The sequence below is a fragment of the Coturnix japonica genome, chromosome 11, assembly GCF_001577835.2.
Source record: "Coturnix japonica isolate 7356 chromosome 11, Coturnix japonica 2.1, whole genome shotgun sequence".
NCBI classification, from domain to species: Eukaryota; Metazoa; Chordata; class Aves; order Galliformes; family Phasianidae; genus Coturnix; species Coturnix japonica.
Window position 1 is genome coordinate 8,319,733 of NC_029526.1, and position 26,773 is coordinate 8,346,505.

Below are 26,773 nucleotides of genomic sequence, written 5' to 3' on the forward strand. Positions count from 1 at the left end.
TGAGTCTTAAATTGCTGATTCAGTTCGATAATTAAGAATGGTCCAGAGGACATACATATTCACTAAGCTGTTTATTTCCAGTAAAATACATGCACAGTGATAAAACTTTTGCTATTTAATGCTAAGTCTAAACATGCCACTGCAATGCTCTCAGTGACTACAATGGCATGTTATACCTCTTTTTGGAGACTATACAATATACAGGGCACTGAGAGCATTAGCCCTGCCTAACCTCTATGCAAAGCAAAGACAGAATATGTGCAACACTAAACACCTTACAACTTTTGTTTTTCAAAGCATGCACTTTCCCAGAGGAAAAGAACTACTGTTGTAACTTTTTAGAAAAGACTGTCAAGTAGTTGCTTTCGATAGCCAATTAGTTACAGACTAACACCAGCTCTCAGGCAAAACTAGTTTTATTCCAGAATGCACAACTGTTCTTAGCAAAAAATATCTAGAAATTGGATTTCTTACACAAATTCTTCTGCAAGACTTCCAGAGTTTAGCATAAATAACCTAAGTGAAAGACACAACACTAAGATGCCTGCCTTTGGAGCAGCTATCTTTATTAGGGACTTTTTTTTAATAATTAACAAGGTTAGTTGAAAATGCAGTAAAACATAAAAGCACTGTGCTTTTCAATATGATAAAGCGCTCCTCTGTTAATAACAAAAACATTTTAGAGGTTCGTTATTTTATTTGTATCACAACATCTAACTAAACTTAGCACACTACAGGGCTAGTAACGGTGACCTAGGAGCACGCACTCCATGTTCAGTGACATTTGCTTAATACTCATTAGAACAAAACAGTCACAGTTGATTGGCACCTGGCCTGGGCTTTACTCCCCATGTGTAGCTGCCCCTTTTCAGAGAATTCTTAGCAGAACAGAGGTCTTCCCTCCTCTCACCTGACTACCTACAAGCAGCAGGAGTCATGGGAGTTTCCTTGCTGGCACTCCCATTTCTCTTCCATCAGGAAGATGGAAGTAACTAAAAAGCTACTAGTCTCAGATAGCACCCAGTTTATTCTCCTTCCCTCCCACAGGCTTTTCATTACTAACTACTATATTTACTATTATATTCTCAATTTCACAAATGCGGTTTAAGACCTACTAAATATCTTATCATCCGTTAAAAGCTTTCTTTACAATACATAATGCTGCTGTGGTTGCAGTTCTTTTATGGCACTCCTACTTTAACTTTCTTCCCTTGCACAGAGAAAGAGAAGACCTCTCTCCATCTAAGTCTACAGTAACTACAGTCCCAAAGAGCACAACTTCTGCTCAAGCACCATAGAATTTCCCAAGACATGTACTTGCTTTTACAAGTCTCAGCCCTATTCAATTCATGTACCCTGGTTAATAAAACCTGCAGCCTTTCTTTGGTCCTAAGACTACTTGATAGCGGCCTTTTATCCTTCTGTATTGAGATGGATGAAGTTATTTTAGTATGGAAGACATGCAAATACAAATCTAAAACAGAAAATCCTCAATCTTGTAACTACCACTGATAAACCATTAACCTTTCATCCTCTTCTCCCCAAAATGCCAATCTGTATATAAAAACAACCTCCAGGACTTAGACTTTGGGTGGCAGTTTTAAGTCTAAAATCAATTTTTGAGTTATAAACCCTCTGAAAGTAAAGGGTTTATAATGGAACCACTGACAGACCCTTAGCTATAGTGGCGCTAGCGGGCACCACTATAATATACGAATAAAACTAAATTACATCACTTGTCATCATTAAGAAAAATTTTCATCTCAGTTCTTCATTTGAAAAGCACTATAGTTAATGAATGATTACTGAGCCATGACACCTAAATGACTAAAATATAGGAATTATACTGAGGTCAACTCAAGTATTTTTTAAACCATGAAATTAAGAGATCTATTCGCTTTGGTATAGGATACCAGTCCTGGCTATTATGCTCCCTTGCAACACTGACTTTGAGCATAAGGGAATGGTATGTATTTCTATATTGGAGATTAAGGTCCCATGCAAATTTAAGAGGTGAACACAAGATTGCCCAAGAGTGATGAAGCATAGAATTCTTTCTTATGTTCACAGTTGCTTCCTTCAAGCACCTCTGTTTTCTTTGTACTATTCTACCCGAAAACAAATAGCATTTTATGGTAATAGATTGCAGAAGTCTTGTTTCTCAAAGAACAAGATATCAGTCAACAGAAGGTCCAGTAACTGAAGTACAGTAACCCACATTTAAGTATATCAGATCCCTTTAGCTAAGACACTCAAAAAGACTTTGAGGAGAGCAGGAAGTCCTGTACTGTTCTGCAGTGCTCTGACAATGCCCTAAGTATACCCTTTATATTTTGCATGATCTTGAATTAAGAATGGAAAAGGCCTTGTTTTCTACATTTGTAGACTTCCCAAATGAAAATACAAAGAGCAAACTGTTTAAAAAAAAAAAAAAAAAATTACCATGAAATTTAAAAATTGCTTGCATATGCGTTTTCCTTAATTTGAAGCCATTCTGTATTTCCTTTTAACTATGAAAACTGAGACACCCCCGTGAGAGGCAGAGTGATTTCAATTGTTCAGACAACACAAAGACCTTTAAAAATGCATGGTAAAGATATGTAACAATAAGAAAGAAGGCAAATTTTGTCACTAACATCCAACGATTCCAACTCTGTAATCCTTCCCCAGTGCTCCAGCTCTGCTCATGTTCTCACAGCACCAAGTCTGAGCGCTAGTGATCATGAGATTTGTCTAACACTTGAACATGCCAGAACTAGGAAGAAAGTATGCAGGGTCTATGATTAGAACAAGCATCTGAGTTGAGCCTCATGGATATATAAAGTAGTATCATTCTACTTAGTTGCTTCCATATTTACCTTCTTGCATTTTACTGAGATTACATCAGGTTAGTAAAGATGACTAAGTAACTTTAGGATCTCAAAAGATCACTGCACAAACATTATTAATGATTTTAACCTCAAATGTCAAATACACACATTTTCCAGTACGTAATTTCCAAATGCTACTTTAAGTTCTTCCCAATGTGCAAAACTGTTACTGTGTTTTGGAGACAAAAGCAATCATAAAAGTGAAGGTTACCAAATTGAAAACAAAACATGTAGACTTCACATTGTCATCTACCTAGTTTGCTTGTATTGGCCACATAGCTCGTGACAGTCATAGATGCTGATAGAGTCTGACCCATTCTAAATAGATGACATTCTGGATGGAAAAAGAGGCATAAAAGCTCTCTCTGCAGTCTGTGGAGAAAGAAAAGGAGAGAGAGGGGCTTCTGACAGCACAAGCAGAGGAGGAAAATTAGAAAGGAAAGCCAGTATCACTACCATATGTGCTCATAGCTCGTCAGGACAGCTGGCAAGAAACATTGCTCTTCTCTTCTTTAGTTCCAGGGCTATGATACATTTCTTTGTATGGCTATCAATAATAGTGAATGATTAATGCTAATGATTTATGTTAATTTCATTATAAGCTTTATTTGTTGCCCAGTGTTGAATTAAGCCTGTCAAATCATCCTTTTCTACATTGCTAATAGTTCTTAAAATGCAAAGCTAAACATAACATCTGATCATTAATATGTTAATGCACCTGTTTCATATATAAATGAGGTAAACGAGAAAGTGACTATTTGAAGATGATTCTGAGAGCAGCAGTTCAGGGTTCTCATACCTACTTACTTTCAGTTACTTAAATACTGCCAGGAAATTAAGGAAAGAGATTGTCTTCTGATAACTATATTGCTTAACATCATTCCTTAAACAATAAATAATATCTATGCATTTTTTGGTAAGTGACCATGCTCTCTGTTGATGCACCCATTTTTCATCATCCTGTATTAAGCTATGCTCAAAACAAGTGGGAAGTTGACTAGATGCACAGAATAACATGTAAGTATATTAACCATAAATACCTCCTCCAGCTCAGACTCTTTTTTGTTCCTTCCCATTTGTATGGAGAACTGTCAGTCCCTAACTCCTTACTGTTAGATCAGGTTTCTTGTTATCACCAATCTTGGGTTAAAAGAAAGAAAAATAAAGTTGTTAGGTTTCAGGAATTCTAACTCTATTCCCTGGCAACCTTAAAACCCATTTCTGTTAAACACAGCTCATATTAACCTAGCCAAAAATCCAGCCACAGATGCCATACTGAGTTCCTACCAAATAAGTTAGAAATGGACAGTTTCCCACCCTATTATGTCCCTATATTGGCAAAGGAGACAGCAACAGTCATAAAAACCTAGGAAACTCCTGACACATCACACCCGGCAAGGGGGCAGAGAAGAAAGGTCTATACACCCTTCACCACAAATTCAACACACTGTGGTTTAGCTGAACCCCTAGGAGATCTGGATCTTTACACAAACACTATCCTTTTCTTCAACACATGAAGTCAGATAAATTACAAAACAGGGAGAGAAATGTTATTTTCCCGTTTGCTTATAAGGATCTGGAGTCTATTTTGAAGTTTGTCAGGTGCCATTTTTCACTGCACTTTTCCTGTCATTTCCATTACAGTTACTACCTTTTACCTGTATGTAGAGGCCTCAAACAAGGACTGCAAATCACTCCTGAGGTTATGAATTTTAGTCTCTTAATCCAGCAGTGAGGAATTGACTAGTCTTCTTACTTCACTTTGCTTATAAGTTTACTAGTAATTCACTACTTATGATTCCTAGGAGGTAAAATACCTATTTTTTTCTTAACATGCAAACAAACTGGTGGACTTAACTTCGGAACGCTTAAGCTTATAATATAAGCAAAAGGCATTTGAGAGTAAATCAAGTGCACATTTTTTGGAAGTTTTGCAGAATTTTTTACCAGAGTGTTACAAACTGAATTCTGAGCTTGTGCAAATTTCTAGATGCTTGCCCAAGGTGTCATTAATTTTGAGTCTACTTGGGTTATTCTTATCACTGCACGTCTTTCATTAAGTTTTCCCATTTTATTTTTTTTCTTTGGAAGAGGATGAGCTGTGGTAGAAGACAGAAGTGACTTCCTTCAGGCTTCTGTTTGATTCTGCATAGAGAGACTAAGATAAAAAGAATATAACTAGGATTACAACTTTATAAGACCTGAATCCTGTAAACAACAAAGCCATAAAATACAAATAATATATACTGTATTAATAGCACATAATTACAAACTTAAGAAAAATATATATGAACCATAAATTAAAATCATGAAGTTCCTGTTTTCCTTTCTTGCTATCTATTATATGCAGCCTTAGAACTACAGTATACAGGGTTTGTGAAAAAGAAAGAAAAAAAAAAGGAAATAGAATATTTGCTGCTCCTGCTTTTTATGATAGAACTACAGTTCTACCAGTTGGTCTGGGCTATACAGCTAACAAATGTCAAAACATATGGACCAAACCATTTATCAAATAATCTACTCTCTGAATAGATAGGCACTATCAGCAATCTGGTATTGATCTTTACAGGCTACTGCTATTGTTCATCTGAGCATCCAGAATGCCAGCAAGAATTAATGAAAGAAACAAAACAATGCATACCAAGCACACAGCGCACACATTTTCCCCCCTTATTTATTTTAAAGTTGGTTAAAATTTATGTAGTTATCAGAAATCTGTTGCTAGAAACAAAGCACTCAGATGGGATAGGAGACATGATGAAAAAATCACTTCCCCAACATTAACTTCTGCTCAGTTCCAGTATATTTACTTCTAGATCTCAACTGCAAGTAAGTTACACTAATCCTGCATGATAAATTCCTTGCAGTGTGTAATGCTGGCATTCGCAATAGCTGAGACTGAGATGGCACTTTCATTTAAAGCTCCATTTCAGGGCATGTTTAATGTCTTGGACATTTCAAATTGCATCTGGCTGAATCTTGGCATACAGCTTGTCAGTCCAGATGCACAGTGTTTGTGATTTTTTGTTGTTTTGGTTTTTGTTTTTTGTTTTGCTTTTTTAAGAAGAAAATTGTATAAATTGTTTGCGACACTCGAGTTCCACTGTGACTAGAAATATTAAATGTTAGTATTTGGAGAAGCTTTTTTGTTGTTGTTGCTTTGTTTGATTGTTTAAGTAAAATACACACATTTAGTTGTTGCTTTTTTCAAATCTGCCTGCATGCATCACCTTCCAAAAGCTCTGGAAAGGTCCACAAATCCACCACACTGTTCCCCTTCAAATTATTCTTTGAGATGCTCTCCGCAAGATGTACAGTATCTTGACTTGAATGACTACGATTTGAGAACATCAACCCACAATGCAAAATCTTAAATATACACATTACCATCATTTTCTCTGCACTGGCTCTGTACAAGGTATACTGCAGAGGACATACAATGGGAAAGTCACTACAAATCCAGTCATAGCTAACAATTTTATCTATCAGACCACCTTCTTAGGTAATACAACAAAATACAAACACTCAAAAGCACCTACAGTATACAAGAAAATCTAGTCTTTCTTGTAGGATTCAGAAATAAATGTCCATCATGCAAACCTCAGCCCAAATCATCTTACATCTCCAAAACCAGTAATTCCGACACTCCTCACTGTCCCATCTCTCTCATTCCAAAACTACTTATTTGGTATCTCTCATAGTAACTTTACCACCAAGAAATATGATACAAATGCATAAAGGAGACACAGAGAAGCAGACAGAGCAAACAAACCTGTACTCAAAATCATTGTTCCAGCCACTGTCAATACTACTTCTAGACTGGCTGATGGTCTTTTCTATTTCCTACTATCTCACTCAAGTAATCATGAACATAAAAGCACTTTTAAAGTAAAAAAAAATTCACCACGCTGTTATTGTGTACAAGTATTCCAAGAATCCATCACATCCTTATTGTATATAAGCATTCCTCACCATCAGCTTTTCTAGTTCAGCAACCTCAATTCCACTATACAGACATACGTTCAGGAAATAGCTAGATGTATAGAAATACTCTCTTATGAATAGAGAATAATATCAAGTATAAAGGAATAAAAAAAAAATCTAATATTGCTATTGATGCAGACACTAACACAATGTTCTGAATATTGCATGTTTCTGAGATGTTTCCTATTAATTAACTACACTAAGACACTCATAAGTTGCAGATTTTGCCCAACTTTTGTTTTAAGATCTTACGAATTTCCAGTGATTAGCATTAAATTTAAGTATGTCAGCATTTTCATTAAAAGCCATATTCACAAGGGTTTATTAAATTATTGGAAAAAAATTTATTCTGAGGTAAAACTCAATACTTAGGGGTAAATTTTCAAAGTACAGCATGCAGTTTTAGCTCCTGATCTCTGAACAAAGTCAATAAGGAGCTGCAGAGCAGTACCCCTAGTCAATGCTTTGAAATTTTACTTCAAAGTCTCACCCCAGGAACAAATTCTGTCACACACACACACACACACAATCAATTTGACCTCTTTAAATCTGAAGAATTCATGCACTGTAGCTACTTTCCGTAAAGATTTCCGCTGTTTCCTAAATCTGCCTGGCCAATCCTAAGCAACAGCTTTTGGGAGAGAAAGGAAGGATTAGAGAGTATAAACTCTATTTGTAAAGGTAAAAGATCAATTGTTGATTTAAGCTAAAGCAAAACTAGCATGCAGCCATGTTTCTGGCCTGCTCTACATACAAAAAAAAAAAAAAAAAGTTTGTTCAAGTGCCAACATGACTGTAGTAAATCATACTTATTAAATGCAACATCAATAACCAATAAAGATGACCCTTTCCATTATCAAGAACCAGGTAAACAATTCAAAACCAGTAAAATGGTAGACATTTTCCACAGAACAATTTGCATGGGATTACACTGAACATAAAGATAACAAGTGTTGCGGCATTGAAGGAAAAACATAATTTTTCATTGATATAAAGCAGCGAAGCTGGAAAGAACACAAATACAACATTAGATCCATTAACTGCATGACAAGAAGCAGCGTTCACATCCACTTGCTAAACTGTTTTTGATTCCTTAGCACCAACACACAGAACAATCCCCATATTATGTTGCCACACAAAACCTAAAATGTGTTTTTTCCATAACGTAGCTTTCTTCCATTATCATAATAGAGCCATCACAGTTTTTGCATGGCCTCAAACACCTGAGTACAATCATTACATTGGAATTTTTAAAAAAAAACAAAAAACAGGAGGACATTTTAAGCCTCCCAAGAGATTTGTATTGCCTGGCAAACTCCCAGAAGGAGCCATCTATTACTGCAAAGCCTTGCTTACATATGAGGGAGGAGGAAATGATCTCAGCTAACAAAGAGGACATATTTGGAACGATGACCAGAGAATGGCTTCTACAAGGCCATAAAAGATAACACTGTATACTGGCATTGAGTGGAATTTAGGAGCTGATGAGGCTTAGAGAATTTGTGTTCGTTCATTGCAAGTTCTTCCCCCCCCCCTTCTCTGACATCAAATTACACCTTAAACTGTTTGAAGATCCTCCCACCTGCTTCCAACTCTTGAACTTAATGCAGAGTCCCAATTTGCTTTGCAGTAGGGAAATACAAGATGGTAGGGAAAACAAGACTCAAAAGCTTTGTGAAATATTCCCTTCTTTAAATAGCAAGAGTGGAATTGACAGACATTTTTAATTACTGCCTGACTTATCAAACACATCAACAAGTCAAAGACAGACAGGTACTTTCTCATATGCTTTAAGGTGAAAAATCAAGTACAAAAATCTTTGCAAATCTATATTGTAACAGTCATGCTAAATAGTCCTTTTCTTTATATTGTTTCATTAATACCACCAATACACTGGCTATTTCACTGAAACACCACATGGTGCAATCCTGTTATTTACCCCTGTTTTGAAAAACCACAAAATGACTAAGCAAGAGTTAAAATATCAATTTAATTTAAAGTATACTTAATATCATGAGGATTTATTGATATATGTAATCAAACTAAGAAGCAGACACACCTTTAGTTTTGCTTGTCTCTTCATATCAAAAGAGCTTTTAGAGAATCAAAAATATTGCGGTGGATTAAAACATGGCATTTGAATTGATCAATGTTCCAACTTCTCAGCGAGTGCTGATGTTTTCCTCTTGGCTACAGTTTAGGATACATAAAACTTGATAATCAATTCTCATCTGAATGAGCAATAAGTCTTACTCCTAATTTCTTATAAACAGTATTTGTACTGAACTTGCATAACCAATATTACAATATTTCTTAGTATTTTTTGCATGAATAATTAAATGAGAATGTAATGCCTTGGCAAATTACATTATCATATGCAGTTCACAAATAACTATATTAACATTAACTGGTCAACAGTCCAACATTTTGACGTTTGCAAGGGGAAGTGGTAAATTAGTTACCAGCAACATTAATTATGGCTGAAAAAACAGGATTATCTGTGGATGAAAAACAGGCTTTATTTTGGTAAGTCTTGAATACTACTTTAGAATTTCTTTGAAGCTGTTTTTCTTACTGTCAACATCTCAGTCCCAAGGGATGGTGGTTTGATATACATGTTATAGATTCTTTTGCAACCTTGTAACCTGATCAAATAAAAAGACCTTTTCATTTGTGACTGCATAGGTTTTATGTCACCTCCTACCAGTTGCTTCCTCGTAACTCAGAGGTTTGCTCTGGATCAGCACCTCCCTCTTCATCGGTGCAATACTAACAGGAAGACAGACACCCTCACAGGCCTTGGAGCTACACAGCCCCATACCTTTTAAGACAACAATATCTTGCTGGCTATTAATATAAATATGCCCAAAAGCAGTGCATAAACTTATACACACATTCCCTCAGTGTCCATACACAGTACCTATCTAGGAAAACACTAATATAATTACTTCAAAAATAGTACTGGTGTCATAGAGCATATATTTAGAACTTTGTGTATATATTTTTAGATGGATGTGACTGGCCATGGCAACATCTGAAGCACAACTCTCATTTGTAAAACTACCTAGTTCCATTATAAATATATATACATTTATGATATTAATCTGACAACCTGGGTTAAGGGACAAAGATGGCAGGGTGTGGCTAAGTGTCTACTACAGTAGACTTGGCAGTTTATTGTAAGAAAATATAAACACTGCTCAGATATTATACATTCAATCTTAGGAATGTAATTCAAACATCAACCCTAAACTACAGCTGAAAGAGAGAGCAGCTGCTCACAACAGCCCTTTTCCAGCAGTAACAGGGTGGGTTCAACTGTGTCAGCAATTACAAAAAGAGTACAGGGTGCAGTGAAAAAAAAGTTGGACAGACTTTGTGGTCATAATATACTAATATACTAATAGACAAAGAAGAAGCAAGAATCTCTTACAGAAGCACTATAACACTCACACTACATGAAGCATCTGCACAAGTTTCTAATCCTCAGAGAGCACCACCAGGAATTTCCAATTGTTTTCCAAGCTCCTGTTTATGAGAACTGCTGCACATTTTACATATTTTGTCATTCTTGTGAACACTTTGATTATTATTCCTCATAGTTCTCTCCAAGCCATGGTAAACCTTACTGTAGCAATACATGACTATTCTATTAGGGTTTCTAATCTGAAGACAGAACTGTTACTCTAGTTTGTTTTGTTTTTTTTTCCTGGAACTGCTAGAAAGCCAATTAGTAGCTCCTTAATAAAGGAATACTTTTGGAGGCATGATAACCTAAACATTTGTTTTAAAAAACAAATTCACAAAGGTAATAGACACACAGCTCACTCTGAATTTAAGGTGTTCTATATTCTCTTCCATGTCAGATGCCAAATTGTCAGACTGCCCCTCTGCTGCCATCTGTCACACAGCATCAACTCATAATGAAATACTGGTGACAAGGTTCAAACATTATTGCCATACCACCAACATCTACCTCTGACATCATGAATCAACATAAAATAGGAGGTATTACTTTCAGAGCAGCCCCTGTATATGAAGCAGAAATAATTCTTTATTAGTATTTTCAGATAGTTTACCAGCAGACTCACACAGAACACAGAAAGAAAAATGTCACCTCAAAACAAATTTCTGTTCATTGACAACAATTCTGTCTTGCAGAAAGATTAATAGAAATGGAGGAGACAACAACATATGGGTTTGTGGGGATAAACAACACAGACATTGACTCTGAAGAAAACATCAGCACACACCCTGTTGTGGGTAAGAAAGGTACAGGGGAGTTTTCCAAACTGATAAATAGGCCTGTATCTTCATGATCTGTCTTCGCAGAATAAGCGCAAGAAGCATGGATCTTACATTCAATCTTCTTTGACTATGAATAAGAATAGATCAAAGAGGTAATCTAAATTTCAGACAAAGTAGCGCTAATCTTGCCAGCTGGGATTCTATTAAACACAACCTGGCTTCAAACGTATGGAAGAACCTAATATCTGAAAATTTATGAGGCCTGTACGAGCTCCACTAGCAAACACACTTTTAACCAAACTTTTATTATAGGCAGTATGAGAATTTTGTAAACCTATACAGTATTTAGAAAATTCTTATTCACTACTTTCTATTTACAGTTATCATTGATCGTTATATGCCTGCCACCCCACCCAACCAAAAATCAACTTGATTATGGATTATTTTATTATCACCTTGCCAACATTTCCACCCATGATCATAATCATGTTTAACAGTCTGTTAATGAACCAATTCTAAACTTGAAGTAAATTGATACAAAGCAATATGGGAAATATTTTTAACACATTGTAAGTCTCTGCTTTGGAACAAGGGAAGAACTGATAAATATCATCAAATAATACCCTTATTAACTTTTCATAAGAAAAGAGAAGAAATTACTATCACAAAGAATGAACACACTTGTTAGTTCCTCTAACAATAAGGATGAAGGACAGAGTACCAAAATGAATGAGGTGTTTCACTTGTACATTCCTAGGCTGACATGTGTCAGGAGAGAACAGCACATTCTGAGTTATGAAACACTATTATTCATCTCTATATGCTCCATTACCACATGGAACTTCCACAAAGCCAACTGCGATGATGTAAATACAAACCAAATCTTTTACATATGTTCAAGTGATGTGGAGATATGTTCAGAGGTTCACATGGGGATAATGAATATACTTGTACTTCTGGGGACCATGCACACACTACATCATTTCCTCCTCTTTGCATTCTTCATGTCACCAGTCACCTCTTTTTTGTCATTTAATGAAGTCTTGCACATTCCATTTCAACAAAACAGGGCCTTGATTCTGATATCCACATCATACTGTTAACAGCTCCTAATTGCATTTGAGTGATCAAAACTCATTCCACTGATTAGAAGTCACCTGTATTACATCAGTTCATTCTCCATTTTTTGCAAGTAGCCCTCACTGTAACAGCTCCTCTTTCACTGCTTCAATTCCCAGTGCTTGATTCTCCCTCATGAGCCTCTTAAAGGTTCTCCTCCTTCTAATCAGCCCCCTGGAGGCACTTTAGCAGCTAACCTGGGTGATTACAGCCACTGCTGTTGTAATTTTCTAAATTATAAATGCTTTTCTTAGTCATCAGTTTCAATTGTGCAAAGTTGCCCAACTGTAATGGAAGTTGCATGCAGAAATATTGTTGAAAATTTAATTTGCATGCAAATCTACCCACTTGCCATCCTTTATTGTGAAGTGTTAATGTAGTCACACAGCACTGCACTCATGGATTACCAGGATTTTAAACCAAGCACTGTGACTACAACCACTTGAATCCCACATATCCTACAGTGCCCACAGAAAAATCTGCACTTAGGCTCATCCTTTACAGACAAGATGCGTGCTTGCACATGCACTCAGAGGTACCTGCTGCTGTGTACATGCCCCGTTACATGGTAATCACCACAGTAATTTTATATATGCTTAAAAATGAACTACTGTGTTGTAGATGTGCAAGAAGTAGGATATGTTTAAAATAATAAAAAATCAAATATATATATATACACACACACACATTTACTTACTTCTTTGAACACCTTCCCCTTACTTCAATAAATGAAATAAATGTATCTGACTAAGTTTTTCAGAGATGTATACTCTGAGGTTTTACACTTTCTTTTTTAAATCAGGGGTCTTTTCTTTTAGTCCTCCTCCTTTATCCACACATGTGGACACCCACGTATAAAGAAAGGCAGCTGACACACTGTACAACACATTACTTCAGTCTGCACCAGCAAGTGCCTGTCATTATCACCTACCATATTTTCTGTCTGATTTGTTATATATAAGAAGTCGTAGCTGTAGGTAATTAAAAAGTACTGCTCTAGTGTGACGAATAATCACTACACTTTTCCAATGCAACACAAATTGTGGAAGTCTTTTTCCTTCTCGCTTCTTAGTCTTTAGAAAACAGCTGACGCCCTGGTTCTTTTTATCCCAGATGTTATACTTGCAACATTCTGGATCCAATTAGTTTTATTCATATTTATAATGTGGCACTTGCAAACAGTACAACTACTTTCCAAGAAAACAGTGAAAACATGTGAATGCTTATTCAAGGGTAAAGAAAATCCTCTGTTAAACAACTTTGTATTTGCTTTTGAAAGCATCTCTCTTTCATTTTTTACTAACGCAAACACACACAAGTGCATTCTAAACCTACATACTCTGATTTGCTGGTGAAGGACCTTCACTACAGTAACTTTTTTCAACACCTAACTGAGAAAAAGCAGAAGCTCCAAAGAATCACATACTTCAAATGTTTAGTATCTGATTGTATGTTTTTGAATCCGACTTAGTACTCCCAATCTACTGCCACTTCCCTCCAGACCACTGAAGCAGACGGGCAGAATACTCTTTACAGACAAAATTATTTTCAGGGAAAATTACCATTAACAAGAACTACATGGCAAGATAAAGGATAACCCAGACTCATACTTCAGAGAGGACACAAATCTAAGCACTATTAATTTAATGAAAAGGAAACCATTTGCTTTAATGAACCAACAATTATTTTGCAAGCATTTCATATCTTGCTACTCAGCCTTCAAAGAAAGAAGATCCTTGCTAACAAAATACAGGCACAATTCTTGAACCAGAGTAAGGTAGAGCCAGATAATCATGTTTCCATCTACAGTTAAACAAATAAGGAATTTGTAGTATCCGAGCTGCATATAAAAGGAACTTTTCAGAAATAACTTGGGCATTCCAGGTTTTCTTGGAATTAGAAAGATGTAACAATGCACTCAATTGTGTTTTGGGTTCTTGGGTTGTTCTCTGGGTGGTTATTTTTGTTTTGTGGGGTTGTCTGTCTATTTTCTTTGGTTTTGTTGGTTTTATTTGTATACAAATAAAATTCTAAGGCCCGTTACTTAAATCATGGAATACAGTACAAAGCCTGCAAATGGAATGGGTCACAATAGGTCAAGCATCAGGTATTTTTTCCTGCATAACTCAAACTGACCATCTGCATTAAACAAAATGAACACTTCCAGCATACCTACAGGTCTATAGTAGTGGGAACTTAACATAAAAAGCAAAAATCCGCACGTCTTACAGAGTTCTCAAAATGCTTCTGCTGTTATGACACAGTAGAGACTGCCAAGCTCCTCCAGTTTCAAGCATGGTGACTCTGGGTAGCTTCACATCCCTTCCCAGAGCCTGAGCATCTGCCAGCCTCTTCCATTTCCTTCCTGTACATTTTATCTGTGCTTTTATCTTTTCCTCCCTTTATTTTGCTTTATCTATTTTCGACAATAGTGACTAGCACAGTATAACAGCATTATATAAGCTTTTTACAGTGCCATGTTTTGCTTTACAGAGTGAACATAAATGAGGAAACACTAACTTAAACTCTGACAGCCAATGCTGGATGTATCAGCTCGGCCTATAAATAAGCACTGATCACCTCCATTTTATTGAACTCATTTTCCAGGCAAGCAAAGACCACAAGATTCCTCTGCAAATTTTCCCTTTACACTCTCCAGCAGTGCTGCTAGTGTCAGCTACGACAGATTTATAGCCTATTCATTCATGGGAACAAAAACCCTGCCAGGGCTGGTCATGCAACACGCAGTAGCAGTTAGTTCAGAAGATAACAGCTGCAATACCTCACTTCCTTATTCAGCACTCCACAGCATACACTACTTCAGAGATAATAAATGCTTCTTGTTTGTATTTCTTGAGTAATATCAGAGGAAAGGGTCCACATTACAACAGTATGAAGTGGCACTGCAACACAGGGGGATTAATCAGTGTTTTCCTTGTATTTATTCCTTCTCCACTTTATGGTTTTATAACTGACATTAGAAAGTTACTCTTGACTGTTTTTATATACTGTCACTTCCAGGGACAGTCAAATATTTAAATTCTGAATTTAGTGCCCATTTAATCTAAAAGGTTATTTTGAATTATTTTGAGTACCAAGGGCTTACAATATGTAGTGCTTTAATAGTGAGAGAGCTTCACCATTTGTCAGGATTAACCAGTTATTTTCCTCCACACTCAGAGTTAAAAAATGAGCTTAATCTGAAGCAACTGAACTATAGATCATAATATTACTAGATCCCTTTCGCTACTTTGAAGAGAAAATTAAAGTCTGCAATGACTTTGTAAATATTCCTTAATTGCAATACAATGCAGCAGAAAGGAGATACCAGACTTATAGTAACAGTCCTTTTTTGGAGGTGGTGCTCAGAGCCACCAATTTCAGAAGTGCTGCTCTTGCATAAAACATCTATTTGGGGCACACATTGGCTTCTAAAGCAACGCACTGTAGACTCTTTGCAGATTATGTAAACCTTTGCCCTTTTCACAGATGTTTAAACGGGTCTGCAGCAACTACACCTTTGGCTCTTCCACAGTAAGCCACCCTTCTCCAGTTGAATATGCACATTAACATTACACAAAGCTCTAGCCACAGATAGCATGGACTAGAGCCAAAGCCCATCTACGTGCAACAAATGAGTATTTTAACAATCCTTTTGAATGACACACTGCACTGACATGGAAAGGGAAGTGAACTTCTAGAAACTTGCAATTTCCATCTTTTTTCACCTCTCAATTGCAAGATAGGATTGTCCAAATGAAACTCAAAAGTGATCCTAGAAAATTACAGTATAGTCAAGATTATTCTAAGTATTCCTTTTAGGTTTAGAGCTGATGGCCAAACAAATTTGGCTCTCACAGATCTTTAGTAAACCAGAATTTTTAATCTTACAATTCCACAACCTTGGTCGTCTTTAATAAAGAAAAACTCTTGTTCCTTCACCAGAAGAAAACACAAAGCAGTTTGTAAAATACTAGTGCAAACTATGAATGTTTCACATCTTGAATTTCTTATAAGCTTTTAATTAAAAAGTCATGATCCACTGTCTCAACTATTTTTTTTTATTTGAACAGATGCACCTATATATCATGGCATATTGAAATGTAGATGTCTGAAGGGGTGGAAAATATGGGATTAATCAGGAAAAAAAAGAATCTGAAGCAAGCAAACTATTAGCTATGCTAATTAAAAAAATTAATTTATCCTTTATAAATCTCATCTCTCTTTGCATACCACAACATACAGTCATCTTACTAGATCAGACCCAAGGTCTACAGCATTGAAGATTCCAACACAAATGGCTGCTCGGACCACAACAACAATACAACCCACTAAAGACATTTCTGCATAACATTCAAACACATGCTCCAAAACCATGCAGAGAGTCTCCCAGATTTAAATCCAAATCTCCCCATTTCAGTCACTTTTATTCCATGAAATGCATAGAAAATATGGGATCAGACAGCAGTTGCTGCAACTCCACTCTTTGCTAATCAATCAGGTTTTATTGTGTGGACGCAAGCTCAGCTCATAATGCTGGAAGGAATATAACACAGCAGTTAAAGATTCCACCAGTTTTATAACCCTTGCTAATTGAGGGCAAGGGGAACCCACACACTGTACTGAGGTTTCCAGTACCAAACCTTTTCCTATGGGGGAGAAGGAAAGGAGAAAAGATGTGAATTTGAAACAGGGAGGGAGAGGACCAAAAGTAAGTAACCACCCCAATCATTCATCTCTGCATTGGTTGTTCTGGCAATATAAACTTAAACATATCTATATGTAGTAAATTGTACAATATATACACTGAAGCATTTATGTAGGAGCCCATTTTATTCATGAAAACTAGCCACCTCCTGATATTTAAAAAAACAAAAAACAAACAAAAAAAAAAAAAACAGGATTTTTCCCAGTCAGCATAGAAATACCTTCATTGTATGTGTAGTTGTTCTTCTCTTTCAAATCACCTAACATAACAAATGCTAGAAGACATTATAGTTCATCAGCTAAACAGTCTCTTTATGAGTTGAGGCTTCAATGCTTTAATGGGCAAATTGCCTGATTTAAGTAAATCATGTCACCTCCATCCAAGTAATCATATTTGCTGCAGACTTGCTGACCTCATCTCTACACTAAAAACAAAAACACATTTACATTTTCAGCTTGAGATATTTAGTTCAAATGATGTACAAATAGGTTGCAAAGAAAACTAATTTTAGCCTACTCCAAAGATACTATTTAAGTTCTTCGTTGACAGAGTTTACAGAAATATAATTACAGGTTACTGTCATTTAAATAGAATGAGATTTTTGCTCAAAGAAAACAACTTGTGAGATAATTCCCCTAAGGTTACCACTACATTTAGAAGAAGGTTAGTCTCAGGGAAATGGTTAAAAAGATAAAATTATATATTTGCTGTGATAATAGGTTTCAGTGTGAAGTGGGTTGGTTTTTTTTGGTAAACACTATTTCCCCCTCTGTTTCATACAAGAAATCTGTTACAAGAGGCTTTCCACAGCATTATTTATGCCTTAACTTTCAATGTGGAATGTTTTTTAAATTGCTCTAGTTAACCAGTTCTCCAAAATCTCAAGCAAATTTTGAGCAATCAAACAAAGATGTTAATTAAGCTTTCTAAACAAAAAAAATATATATGATTTAGATATAAAATACATTTGTAATTTGATTTCAAATTTGAGGCATAAAGGTGAGATGTGAAGAAATCGGGCAAGATTTCAATTCACGAGCCTATTGGAGCTCATCAAAACATTGGATGTCACTCCACAAGGGAAAACATTTTTGGGTCACCATTCAAGCTTTCCTCCAAAATGAAGTAAGCTTTTCTCCAAAGCTCATACAACTCAGAATCCTTCATAACAAGCACTTTCAATTGTTTTTACTGTTTCACAGCAATACTAACATACTATTTTTCACTGTTAACTAGACAAAAATAAATAAAATTAAAAATACGCTGCTTTTAAAAACATGGAATACAAAATTTACACGTTACATCCCATAAATCTGAGGTGAAAGGATAATACATAAACCTCCATTTATTCATACTAACATCTTAAATTGACTAACTAGTAGCACAGAATCCTCCAGAATGCCCTTCTTTAATTAGGCATTTTTCAGCTAAAAGAATGCCTCCTTCTAGCAGATACTATTTGCTCTGATTAAGAATATTTAGAGTGGAGGAGAAAAACTGAAGATGTTAAAGAAAAAAAACAAACACCAGAAACAAATAAGGAAAGCTCAACATTTCTTTATCTTCAGGCCCTATCTGCAAGGTTCTCTCCATAACATTTCCCTTTCATCTGTTTACTAAGATTGTTCCAGGAGAATCAAAATCACAGAGAGGGTCAAAATGCTCTCCAGGCAGTAGAAATAAAGGTGGTAATAGATGAAGTATAAAGGTGATAATTGACCTCGATGGTCAATCCAGCCTTAAATTCTTTGACACTTGCCTTTAGAGTTGATTTAATGCTTAAAAAAAGTTTCTGGCTGGTCACAATGTATCATCTCAGTAAAATCTGTTTGCTAAATATCTAATCGTCTCATAATGAAGTAAGATCTCAAATAACTCCTTTGAAATTTACAGTAACAATCATCAATCTTATTACCCAGTGTATAAAAACAGTAGTCCCCCACGACTTCTGACTAAGGGTTCCAATACTGCTAAGTATGTAAGGAGTGAAAAATATGTCTTTTTTACTACTCTCTGATATTCCTCCTTACTCTAAAATTCAGTGAAGGTTCCTATGTGGTGAAACTCAGAACATTAGTGTCTCATTTACTACGTACCTAGAAAAAGCTTAAGCTTTTCAAATCCATACAATGTGCCACATCTTCATCAGTAGTACAGAAGCTGTACCCTTTAAAAATGGTATCATAGTCATCTTCATCTTTAAACAAGAGTCTGGATTAACAGGTTCATAGATGAACAAACCTTGTAAGTGATGCATACAGTATTCTTATATGATATTTTTCATTATTACTCATTCAAACTTTAAAAACCAAATATGAAACTGAAGAACGTTCTGTATTGCTATTACCTCTTCCTAAAAGATTTTATGGTTCATTCCTCTTATTTTCCCCCAATACCCCCAGCTTAAAAAGACAGATCTCATAGGAAGTGGTCAGCTACTCCCACTTGAAGTGGGGTCTATCCATCTCAGAAACCACAGAGAGAGCTAGAACGAGCAGACCACAAGTAGAGAGAATCTCTCTCAGTTTTCTCTGTTGTCATAACTCTTTCCACAGTGGCGTTGTTTCATCTTCAGCTACTTGGTACATGAGTCTTCAGAAGAACTACACAATGTTCTATAATCACCTCATTTTGGTGAAAAAAATAATAATAAAATGACCTGGCCAGAGACTTCATGAATCTGTAACTGCTGACATAAGATCTCTTTACCTCAATAGTAATATTTATTCTTCTTTTAAAAGTCAGTTACATTTCTCATTGTAAAAAATTACCCTTAGCACACAGATGTATTGATTATTTGTTTCAGGGTAGCATTCTAAAGGTGCATTCATGAAACTTCAATAATGATTCATTACATCTGATTGATATGTAATGGAGTCACTATTCAACATTTAAAGCACACCATAAAGGAAGTCCACAAGCAATAAAAGCATTTGTTATGGACAATATGTTTGAGCCCTTAAATGTCCTAGGTGAAAAAGCAGATCAAACACTGCTCAAATAACTCAAGCTGTGTCAGACATATAAAGCCATTCTAGGTATATAAAATACAGCCAAAACATGGTTTCAGTTTCAAGTTCTTTGATAAATTTTCAGAATAATAAAATAATATCTTCATCCACAGTTTCCCTCAAATTAATTTATGGCATTTTCATGTGGGAAAATTTTCCCTCCTTTGTATATCAACAGTGTATTCATTCAGTTTGAAGGTCTGATCTTTTTTATACACTGATGTCAGAAAAATGACTGGTTAAATTCATCTAACCTACATTGCTTCTGACCAACATTATTGTTAGCTTAATATATATTGTTAAATATATGTGCTAATCAACATCATGTTTTTTCTGTTAAGAATTTGCTTTTGTATCAAATCCCTTTCCTCCCTGATTTAAAGATCAGAAGATATTCTTCAAAATTATAAGAGACTGCAGCATACAATTTTCTCATTTAAAGACGTTCAGCCAAGAATCATCACAGAAACCTTATTTTATATGACCCTCTGCTCTGTGGAATAGATTGAAACCTCCACTAAAACTTGATTTTGTAGACTTCTAATGACTAAAGTCCCATTAGACCTTTCTTGTAATTGATATCTGCCATGTTCAAGTAATAAGGTGCACTCTGTAACAGGTCTTCTAACAATCATCCTCCCTCATGCAAGGGATAATAGGCAGTATCATGAGTTGAGGTTAAATAAACTGTAAGTGTGTAACTTTATGGGATGCTAATTAGAAAACAAGTGAATACAAATAAGCAGCAGAGAGAGTATGTGATAAGACAGAAGTGAAGGGAGGAAGAGTGTGAGCCCTAACTGCCAGATAAAAACAGTCTCCTTTCTCCGAGCTGAGTCCTTTGAAGCTACATAATAGCCCTGACTAAATGAAGCTTCATATTAAAGAGTGAAAAGTACAAAATTTAAAATAGAATTTTAAGTAAGGTGTCAAAAGGAAACAGATGCTCTTTTCAGTATTATTTCGGCCCTTTTGAAAAGAAGGCTCTTAATTTTAGTTATGTTACTTCTTTTACCTGAAATCCTCTTCTCTGAGGCTCACTTACTGTCTACCTCAGCACTTTTTCCTCTCTCCTTTCTTCTCCTTCTCTTTATAGAGTTGTCTATGTCGTCCCTTTCACAATACATTCATGTAAAGATGACAGTGAAACTCTTCTGCTCACCACAGGATGCTGTTACTGACAATTATAATTAGCATGCTATCACGATCACTGAAGGAAAGAACATGTTACAGCCCCACTATGGGTTGTTGCCTCTTCAATTGCTTATACCATTGTTCTTGAGATCTTGTTAAAATTATATTTAATGACTGCTGTTTAGATTCGTTTATCATGAAACCTTATACACACAGGTTACTCACCCATTTAGTTTGCCATCTCCCTTCTATCATCTTCCTTTTTCATTAACTGCCTGTTAACAGGAATTTTGCCTACTAATATAATTCATTCTCTACACTAGTATGTCTTTATTACTTAAATGCATATAGCATTTTTTTTACTTCACTGATTTATCGCTGAAGATTACTGTTCATGTTTTCCTTCTCAGTATTTTGGGGATACTGGCTGAACAACTGTATTCTAATCAATACTGAGATTATACACTGGAGAAATGTGTGATTCCATTTGTTTATTCTTGTGCTGAGAAGACCAACCATTCACTTTTAAATATTTTCAGTTATGCTGGTTAGAATTAAAGCAAATGTTTGCTACTTGTTGTATATGACTTTTCTTCTAATGCATATGCTTTAAAGAGAATTACTTATTACTTATCAGTTGCCCAATCCACAATCACTCAATACCCAAGTAGTAATTTTTCAGACACTGACTACATTCACGTTAGCTCTGCTAAGAGCAAGGAAACAAAGTAGATGGAATCACAACTCAGTACACAGACACAAACATACACACGTGCAATGTGCAGCCATACACTTAGCTGCAATAAATATTAAAGCTGAATAAATAACCATATATATATATATTCATAATCCTGTGAATGTTACAGTGTCAATTCAGGTACTCATAATTGGCATTTAATAGTTTTGTTCACGGAGATCATATAAATTATTTCAGATCCATAGAAAGAAAATGGGCAAGTTCTAAATGCTGTTAATTTTCATTGGACGTATTGATGATACAACACTCTCTTAACTCTACACATAAACACTACTGAAGTATTCAAGTTTCTGTTGCACATACACGTTCAGAAGTTACTACTCGCTTTTCTTCATGCAAGGAAAAAGGATTTACTGAACTGATGAAAGACAAGTTCAGGGAAAATGACAATACAACATAGCAGAAAGGAAAGAAAAAAGAGTTGAAAACATGCAGATTTGAGTGTATTCCTCCTGTGGATTTGAAGCATTTCCTTTTCATAGAAAGACTCCTTTCTGCATGCTGTTCTAAAAGACACAGTAACCTGGATCTTATTCAACTTCTCCTGTCTCAAGAATTTCATTCCTTCCCCCACTCAAAAACACTCTCAAAATGTGCTTTTGCTATTCATTTTTTTATTTTTATAATTTTTTAAATCTCTGCTTATTTGGAGACCTCCGTATGGTGCTTCAGTCTGACTACCAATAATCCCCTCCATGAGGGGATCAACCCAAAAAAATGGGGACAAAGACTGAAGTACTTATGTTGCATTTTCAGGTGCATCAATTGCTACGTGCTCTAGAACTCCACATACTGAAGAAACATTTTGAATGGTTGACACTAGTTTCCTAACCATGGAGTGGTTACTGTCAAGCTACATGGCTGCCATCCAGGTAGACTCCCTCAATGAATGCAACAGTATCTTAAAGGCACTGCAAGTATCCAACCAAAGACAACGTATTTAGCCTGGTGTTAAAGACTAGATATATAGATAAACACACACACCAGCGCTGTAGTGGTCAGAGATCCCATTTGGTGCTTTCTCCCTTGGCAGCCTTTGAACTTAATTGTTAAAATGTGTTCCACTATTACTCATATCCTCAAACATATCTAAAACAACCCTACAGAACATAACTTACAGTAAACAGTGTTTCTGAACTAAATGATACTCCTGCACAGAGGGAAACTACCTAAAAACATTCTCCCTTTCTTGATTCTGCTACAATGAGGACCTGTAAGCAGCAGCATTCACATTATTTGTTTCAGATGCCACCATATACTCATGGGAGATTCAGGGCAAGGGGCACGCTTTGATTCTTCACATGCCAAGAGGAAGAAAATCAATTTCAGTACCCAGGGGGAGAAATTACTACAAGAGAAGGTCACTCACCACTACAAGCTGCTCCATTATCACATAGTCTTGGAAGGAATCCTACAAAAATAAGGTATCTGTGGAGTCTTAGCTGCTAATTTATAATTAGTAACCTGGAGTAATGTAAAAGTTAGACAAGGGAGCTAAATTGCAAACTAGGTATGATTTGCTTACACGTGTTTGTTTTGTTAAAGAGTTTAGGGTAAGATGCTGTTTGATACTGAAGAACAATAATTTGCACACTACACATAGTAAAAAAAAATTGTTCTCACAACGTGAAGAAAAGATTCAAGCTGAGTAGGGATGGCTGCTAATGGATGGTGGGATGTCTCTGGTGAAAATCAATCTAATAATCACTCTTGATATTCCAAGAATCTGCTTTTCTTCAGAAATCAGCATGTTCATTCAAAAGAAGATTAACTTCAAGTACACATACAGTTTTTGGTGGCCAAAGCTAAAGCTCTACTGAAGAAATGTACACCCTGCCCCAAATTCAACCATGTGTAAATGGCTTTGAAAGCAGAAAATAAACTGGCAGAGAAACAACAGCTGTAAGAACAGTAAAAAGTTGATCATCTTAGTCACATTGTCTTTAACCAGCAAGCATTCAAAGGAGCAAAGGAAAGCACAATCCAGAACATAGATACTGTCACAAAAAAGCTAAATATACAAAACAAATACCAAAATAAGAGTGCTGCTAGACATCCAAGTAACCTTAACTTGGATTTACGGAAGCTCATTTTGTACAAAAATCAGGATCAAACATAGAAAACAAAATAGCAAAGCGAGACTATAATTAGCTAGTAAAATGTTAACTCATCCATAAGCAATGAAATGCTCAGTATTGACAAGTGCCTCAAACATATTATTAATTTCACAATATTTCTTTTTTGTTGTTCTTTAGAGCCTTTGTCATTGGATAATGTGTTTCTAGAAAACACACCAGTCATCTTAATAGTCATGTTTTTAATAAGAAGTAACTTTTAATAACAAGTTATGCTGCACATGGCAGCATAGAAAACAAGACTTCAATTTCACCTCAACACATGTAACAAAACACAAAAGAAGTGAGTATTAAGACCTTACTCATAAGTGACACATAAATGCTTGGTCAAACTCAATACACTATGTGAGGATTAGAATTTAAGTAAAACAAGTCAAAAAGAACAATTATTTTGTACACCAGGATTGCAAAATAAGGGTATATAACCAAAAACTTTCCCTCTTGAGTTATATTATTTTCACTGAAATACTCACGTGCCTGTTATTCTCATGTAGATGCCAGCTCTTAGAATGTTTTCTTATCATTTCTTTTTCATTTTTCCTGACATCACAGGCTACATACACAGAAACTGACTCACAGTGCCATGCTCAAGGACACCAGGTGCTCTTACTAGTCTTACGAATAGAGCTAGAGAACAGCTGTGTGAGATATCTGGGAGGAGTTAGAACATTCAAGAACAGGAAGTCAGAGGGGAATACTGGATCAGAATCAGAAGCAGGTGAGGAAAAACAGGCAAGTCAGCTGTAGATTAGGCTGCACTGGGAGACTGAACAGCATTACAAGGCAACAAAAATGAACTTTGATTAAAACTTCTGCTTTGAGTTTCATTGTGTGCAATTTAATAATGGCAACACACACTACATGATAAATGCTCTGTGAACACTAATAAAAGGACTAACTCAGCTGCAAAAAACCTTACAGTCTAAACACTGACCAACTGACAGCATAGAATACCCTGAAGTTTGTATGCTATAGATGCTGAAAGTCTAATGAAGTCTAACCTCACTCAATCTCCCTTTGCAACATCTAATATTGTTTAATCATAACTCAGAAACAAACTCCCTTCTGTAAGGGGGAAAGGCAAACCACAGATGTCAGCAGTATTTTTAACAAAGCACAAATGATAAATAAACAAAAGTAACCCAAAATCTAGTAGTGCCTTAGCAGAACTCACCTTCACATTTAAAAGCACTGCATGTAAATGAAGTGCAGAATGGAAATTCCAGGAATCTCAGTCTGACTTTTAACATGCTGTAAATAGTGCTGTAGGCATGAAGATTTTATGTATTTTATGTACACATCTTTATTCTCATGCAAACATTAATACGCTATTTGCTTTCATACCTGGCATGAGATGGAAAACATTTAAATCCTGTCCCCCTACCAACACAACTGATATTGGAGCTGATTTAAAAACACAAGGCCAAGACAAAACATTGTATTTATATAGACTTCTCAACAGTCAATTAAAAAAATAAAAATCAATATTTATTTCCAACATATATAATTAAAAAAAAAAAACACCACGATTTTATTTATGGTACTAAAGTAAATGGAATTTTAATGACATATATTCTGGACATTCCATTTCACCAAGTGTAACACCAAGTTCAGTCAAGACTGTAACATAAAATTGGTAACACCATGTTATTTTGCTTTTTGTATTTAGTTTTTTAGTCACTGAGTGTGCACGCTATGACTTCTCTTGGGAAATTAACTATTTTTTCCCTAGTTGCTACCACCAAATGGAGCACACAAGACACATAAGAATTTGTGTGTTAGGCAGTCAACATCTCTTTGCAGTTCTACTTTTTCCACTCTATAATACATTAAATGAGTGTCCCTATAGTCCAGTGAGTGTCAAAGCACAACAAGAAAACACAATATCTGCCACTAATAGAAGGTTTTGCCAATAGTTGTTCGTAGCCAGCTATAATTTTTATATTCCACCCCAGATTAAAATGCAAGCAAACCAGAGTTCACTCGGCTTATGCTCTGTAGCCTCCAACCAGTACAGCAATGATTATCTAGCACAGGTGTTAAGATCAAGACACCAAATTGCTTCAAGGCCTTTCCTAAAAGGTCCTTTTTTTAATTTACACATAACTAGGACTAATTTGTTAATTATATTTGCTATGGTGTTACTAATGCAACAATCATTTGCATCAAGATTGAAAAAACAAAAACAACTTCGTTTTCAATTTTTGAGAATGCTTTGACTTCAGGGCATAAAAGTACAGAGGAAAAAGAGAAAACTTGAAGCTTCTTGTGAAACTCTTAAATACCAACAGGTTATAAACCAATCATTGATACTACTCCCTCATAGATTAATACATGCATGGAGGACAGAATTATCTAGTAATTTGCTCTCATGCAGCAAATTAATAGATCTAGCAGCAACAGGCATCTGTACCTTTCTAGGACTAGCAGTTTATTTAGCCCAAATGATATATTCCTCTTGAGAAGTTATCAAGAACAAAGGTACATGATCCAAAATCCAGTGGGACCTTATACTATTGCCTAGTATTTCCTAATATTTCTCTGCTTATATATCAGCATTATATATATGCAGATATATATATACACACACTGATAAAGCACATTTTTCTGACTTAGCAACCAATTTACATTGCTATAATCTCACCTCAGAACCCTTCACAAAAACAAAGAAAGATCAAGTCATGGACAGCAATGGCTTTAAATTTCCACTTCAGATTCCTCCCCCACAGCACAGAAACTCACAGTTAGCTTTCTCTGTTAGGTTTCAGCCTGTCTTCCTACCTCCAACTGTTCTGTTAGCATAGGAA

At 35.7% G+C, this 26,773-nt stretch overlaps 1 long non-coding RNA gene across 1 annotated transcript in view; it reads right to left on the reverse strand.

The window, feature by feature from the left end:
- LOC107319316 overlaps positions 1–26,773 on the reverse strand; it is a 151,922-nt gene that overhangs the window by 124,352 nt on the left and 797 nt on the right. The gene's annotated exons all lie outside the window — the stretch shown is intronic.